Below are 6,004 nucleotides of genomic sequence, written 5' to 3' on the forward strand. Positions count from 1 at the left end.
GGTCGGGTCCCTTTAAGCAGAGCCCTTGGCTAGCCTGAGACAGCAGCTCCACGCTCTAAGTCCTAATCTGATGCCCTGCCGGCACTGCTTCCGGCCATCCTTAACCTCGGTTCAGGGTCCACTCAGTGTGGACATGCTAGTTCGAATTAGCAAAACGCTAATTCGAACTAGTTTTTAAGTCTAGGTGCGCTAATTCAAATTAGCTTAGTTCGAATTAATTAATTCGAACTAAGTTAGTTCGAATTAGTGCTGTAGTGTAGACATACCCTCAGAGTGCCAGAGTAGGGAGCAGCCCTGACAAGCCTTAAGTGAAATATATTCAGCAGCATCTTGCAGAATTGAGGCTTACATGGGACTTCTTTAAACAAAGAAATATTCACCAATGTTGATGCAAAACATATTAGGTTGGATCTGACTCGTTAGGGGATGCAAGACCTGTATAAAAATCTTCCCGCTAGTACTGTGTTGTCAGATTCTACAAATATGGCGCTTTCGTCAGGGGACTGGTGAAGATTATGCCAAAACTATTATAACAAATAGCCTTGAATAGTGTTTAAAATTGCAGTGTATGCTCTCCTAACAGCTCATGTAAAACAAAAGGAATAAATAAAACAAATAGGCTAGTTGAACAAAGCCCTTTTACTACTGAGTACAAATATCAAGTGATAAACACTGCCAATATGCTTTTGGCAGAACCCAATGCAATGTTATAATTTCTCAGAAGTCCTTCCTCCTCCATAGTCCACCAAGAGATTTTATATTGAGTCATTCTCACATCAGGCTCTGAGACTACTTGATGCCCACTTCTATGGTATCCTCCTGCTGGAAAGGTAATTCTGTCAATCCCTGACTTTTATAATGAATACACCACATTTTTAAGTATGTGGGGTGGAAGATTTGGCTGGCTGACTGAATTAAGGAAATAGTGCTTTATGCCAGGAGGTGGAGGGGGGATGAAAACTGCTACAAAAGAGTCAGCAGGTGACTGATACATCCCCTGGGAGTGGAAAGCCTAAAAGGGGCTGCTCTGCACCTGAAGCCTCCCTTTTACATGGAGCAAACTGAGGATCCCTTATCACCATATTGGCTTGGGCGCATTTGGGAGTTTTTTGCCTTCCCCACAGCAGGTTCTATTCATGCATGGCATGATGGGAGGTAGGTCATATGCCCCAAGTCCTTATTTAAGCATAGGGCAGATGGCCAGTGCAGGGACTCCACAGAAAGGTACACAGTGACTGGGTAAATGGTTTGGGAAAGGGCTTATAAAGATGTGGTCATTTAAGGACCAAATGGGGAGCAGTTGGGGACAACTATTGGTATGGCAGGGAGCCAATACCCACTTTCTCCCCACCACACACACACAATTCTTACAGCCCATCTTTACCCTCAGACAAGGGATGTAGATTGTAAAGTCCTAGCACTGGATTTCCTGGATAGAAAAAGAGGGGGCGCTGGTGCAAGCACCCAGGTGATTACAGAATAAAGAGGGGGTTCCCTGTGCTGTGTACTTTTATGTGCCAGGGATTCTCAGACATGTAATAATAAAGTTGTGACCTGATTAAAGCCATGTCAAATGTCTCCTGTTCTTCTTTTGGTACAGACAGACAAACCTCCACAACAGGAAACTGAGGGCTCCTATCAGCGAGAGAAAAATTTAAAAAAAAAAATTAAATAAAAGTGATAATTCTGAAGCTTTTCACAAGGAAATCTCACCTTATTGTACAGCAACAAAAAAAAACCAATATTTCTCCCTCCACTCCGATTGCCGGCAGGGATGGGGGTCGGGGTAGCACTTACAATATTTTAAAGCATTTGCAGAGTTTGAGAGAAATGGTTTCTGTTTAACTGTAGCTGGTTTAGAACTGCCTTGGGCCTGGAGAAACACATTTTTGGACTGCGCTGAAAGAACAGTTGAGCTTTGAAGTTTGGGTGTGGTTTTTCTTTCTTTTTTTTAAAGAGTAAATGTTAAATTAATAAACATCAATAAGGCAAATCTGCATGAGGTCTGCACACATTCTTTTAACAAATGCAAAGGCTGGAGAACGTATTAGCATTGAGAAAATGTATAATTGTTTCTTATTCTAACATTTTGCTAGATTCTGTATTTCAAATTCTGTGAATTATTTTGCGCTTTTTTTTGTGGTAGTGAAACAGGCTTGAGGCGCTCCCCTGAAACTTCATTAAAATGAGATTTGTGTGTGATAAAAATTATCTAATAAATCTTTACAAATATAAACCTCATCTATTTGTACCAGAACAATACATTCACCTTTACTTTCCTCTTTACACCCTTTGAAACAATAATGGGTCATGTTCTGCCTACAACTGATTAAGTATTTTTTGGTAAAACTGTAACTCAGTAGTGAATGATCATTAACTGGTGATAAAAATATATGTAATCCTTTGGGATTATTCAGCAGCCTCTGAATTTTTGCCCATTCTTTCTGACTGACAAGTTTTAATATTTTACAATTGCTATCAATAGATTGGACCTGATTCGCCTTTCACTAGTTGGCTGAATGAAATTACTATTGATTTATATCAGATTAATGTCAAAAAATAAGCCCACTGTTCCAGCAGCTACAAAAGTTTTAACATGAGCCATCCTAATTGTGCCAAAACATTCATTCAGTAAGGGTATGTCTACACTTGCACCCTAGTTCAAACTAGGGATACAAATGCAGGCATTCAAAATAGTCAATGAAGCGGGGATTTAAATATCCCGTGTTTCATTAGCATGAGCTCGCTGGCGCGCTAATTCGAATCACAGCTGATTCAAACCAGGAAGTATGCACTGGGACGCATTAGTTTTAACCAAACCCCTTGGTTCAAACTAGCGTTATTCCTCGTTTTTTGTACTCCTTATAATGTTACTCCTGATCGTTTCACAAGGCATTAAGGATCTGCTGATGAAGGGGTCTGGGGTTGGCAGATCCCCGTCTAGACTGCCATGCTGTGTCGACAAACAGCTGATCGGCACAGCGTGGCAGCCATTTTGATTTAAATGAAGCGGCTATTATTTAAATCACTGCTTTATTTCCCTTTGTCGTCTTGCCTAATCTACATGGCTCCGTCGACGGAGCCATGTAGTCTAGATACACTCTTACTGTGCCATTCCAAAGTTCCTGTCTCACAAGGTCCCCCAAAGCCTGGTTATAGGAATCAAAGCTGGAGGGAAAAAACTTTCACTTCGGACTCCTCGCTATCTCCTGCCAGAATTGTGATTGGAATTTTTGTTGTAGATGGTCACTGAGACAGCCTTGTACATATATCAGAGTGCTCCAGCCAAGCACTGAGACACCTTCTGTGATGCAAATCAAGGTCAATTTATTATGTTAATTCTTTCTTTACTCTTTATATACTTCACCCCGTTTTTAGGTGGCAACCAAGAATTTTGAAGACTGAGGTATGTAGGAATTCATAACTAATCATCTTTCCACAAAATGCATATAACCACCCAGGAACCATTTGTCTATTGTTATTTATATAAATCAGACAACTCTGCAAAATTATATTGTTTTTGACAGAAGTAACTAGTGGCTGTTTGAGAGCTACAGGAACACTAATTCTTAAAAAAAGTATATCTGCCTGCTACATCTTGCATTGTTTATCTTCTTTATAGTGGCTTTTATCAAGCCTGGTTTTGGGTTATGGTTTTACTTCCAATTCATTAACTGCTCAGACTTGATTTACTTTCTGGCTCTCTACCCATCAATGTACAATATACGAAGAAGAAAAGTAGTAATTGCGGAATCATTCTTTCCTTCTAAAAGCAGAATGGCAGAACTATGCATCTTCTTGGCTTTCCATGAATTTATAGGCCATTTTGATAGAGACAGTTCCTTGCTTGGCATACTAAGTCACTATATGTACATGATATAATTTGCATTCCCCCATTCCCTGTCTTTAGACCTATTCACTAATTCTTATCTACTCAGATCAGGGTAATCTCTTTCTTGCTCTGTTTTATAGCCTATTGCTTAGTAAATTACAGTACTGCTAAACTCTTCTGCCTTATTCCCAAGTAGTGGTCAATTCAAATTTGTCCAAGCATTACTCTTTACTTTTGCAAGACTGCCAATTCACAAAGTAAAGAGATATTGAAGGAGTCCTAAAAAATCCTTGCTTACCAAGCAGAATCTCTGCTGAGATCCGTAGTTATTGAACGCAAACCCCATCTTATTCAGGAAAAGAAACTGTGAGAACGTGCCAGTCTCCTTACGTCTACACTGGCCCCTTCTTCGGAAGAGGCATGCTAATTTCGAACTTTGGAATAGGGAAATCCACGGGGGATTTAAATATCCCCCACAGGATTTAAATAAACATGGCCGCCGCTTTTTTTCCGGCTTGGGGAAAAGCCGGAAAAGAGCGTCCAGACTGGTGCGATCCTCTGGAATAAAGCCCTTTTCCGGAGGATCTCTTATTCCTACTTTCAAGTACTTTCTGGACGCTCTTTTCCGGCTTTTCCCCAAGCTGGAAAAAAAGCGGCGGCCATGTTTATTTAAATCCCCCACGGATTTCCCTATTCCAAAGTTCGAAATTAGCATGCCTCTTCTGAAGAAGGAGCCAGTCTAGACGTAGCCCTGCTCTCCCCAAGGAATAACTCTAATTTTGAAATAGCTTCCTAGTGCAGACATGGCCTAAGAAAGGCTATTTTTACACAGTATGCACTTACAGCTATATGACAGGAATTGTCTTCAGTCAACCACACTGCTCCTCTCTCAAAAGGACTGTGAAAAATAACTCTAAATAAATGCAGCCCTTTTAGAATGGGATGCACCCTGTCTAAAACTGGTGAAACATACTATAAAAGTTATGCTTCAGTTTGCATATTTTAAATTCCTTAAAAGTGGATCTGGAATAAATCAGTAATGGGTCAAACTGGTTCAGAAAACGTTTGAGTAACTCTGTCTACAGGAGCCTTCAGGAGTTCTCCATCAGCTGAATATTTTTACTACTGCTGTTCAGTGGCTACTCAAGAAAGCAGAACTGCTGGGGAAGGCAACACAAAGCAACTTCACTTGTGAATGATCCAGTACGCGTTACCTCAGGTCCCAAGTTTTGGCAACAGCATAACCAGAAGCAACTTCACAACATCACGTCACTCCACTGAGGCCCTAGCCAACATATCTCAAAGTCAAGAGTCTTTAGGACCACATTCCCTAGATAACTTAACCGAAATGTATTGCACTAATAAAAAAAGAATTGAACCTGCATATGACAAATAACTATGTCAAAGAGAGAAGCAACAATAATCTAGCCAAGCATCTCCCCTATGATAGGCAGAATCAGACATAATTAAGTGGTTTATGGAGGTGGAAGAAATGTCACTATGAAAGAACAATAATTGCTTTTCAGCAGCAGCCAAAGACTTTTCATCATTTACTTACCCACCTTTTTTAAATAATAAAGCCAGAAAAAAACCATCATGTATGCAGTTTATTCACACACATTCTTAAGAGCAATATGGAAAGCCGCCAGCTCCCATCATGCAGTGCCATTGAAGTCAAGAAGATGGGCACCAGAGAGAGCAGAATTTGGCTCAATAGATATGTAAACTGTCACACCTGATCTACACTAGGGGATAAGTTTAAATTAAGATACGCAACTTCAGCTACATTAATTGCCTAGCATAAGTCGAAATATCTCAACTCAAATTTTGGTACTGTCCATACTGTAGTGCACCCTTGGACTTCCTTTACTCCACAAGCAGGACTACCAGCATCGACGGGAGCGCCTCTTAGTTCAAATTAGCATGTCAACTGCTTGCTTCATGTCTATAGTGTTGACACGGCCATAGAGTAGTATAAACAAACCCACAGAACCCTCATGTAACAGAAACATGGATTAAGATAAGAAAGATTAGAATTACAAGTTCTAATCACTATTTTTTATACTTCATTGACCAAATCTCATGCAACCCTCCAATATGGTTTCCTTTCTCCCATTTTTATTTATTAGATTTTAATACATTTTTCCTTCTTTTCTTGCTATTTCAAAAGAA

The sequence above is a fragment of the Pelodiscus sinensis genome, chromosome 11, assembly GCF_052426305.1.
Source record: "Pelodiscus sinensis isolate ZL-2025 chromosome 11, ASM5242630v1, whole genome shotgun sequence".
NCBI lineage: Eukaryota > Metazoa > Chordata > Testudines > Trionychidae > Pelodiscus > Pelodiscus sinensis.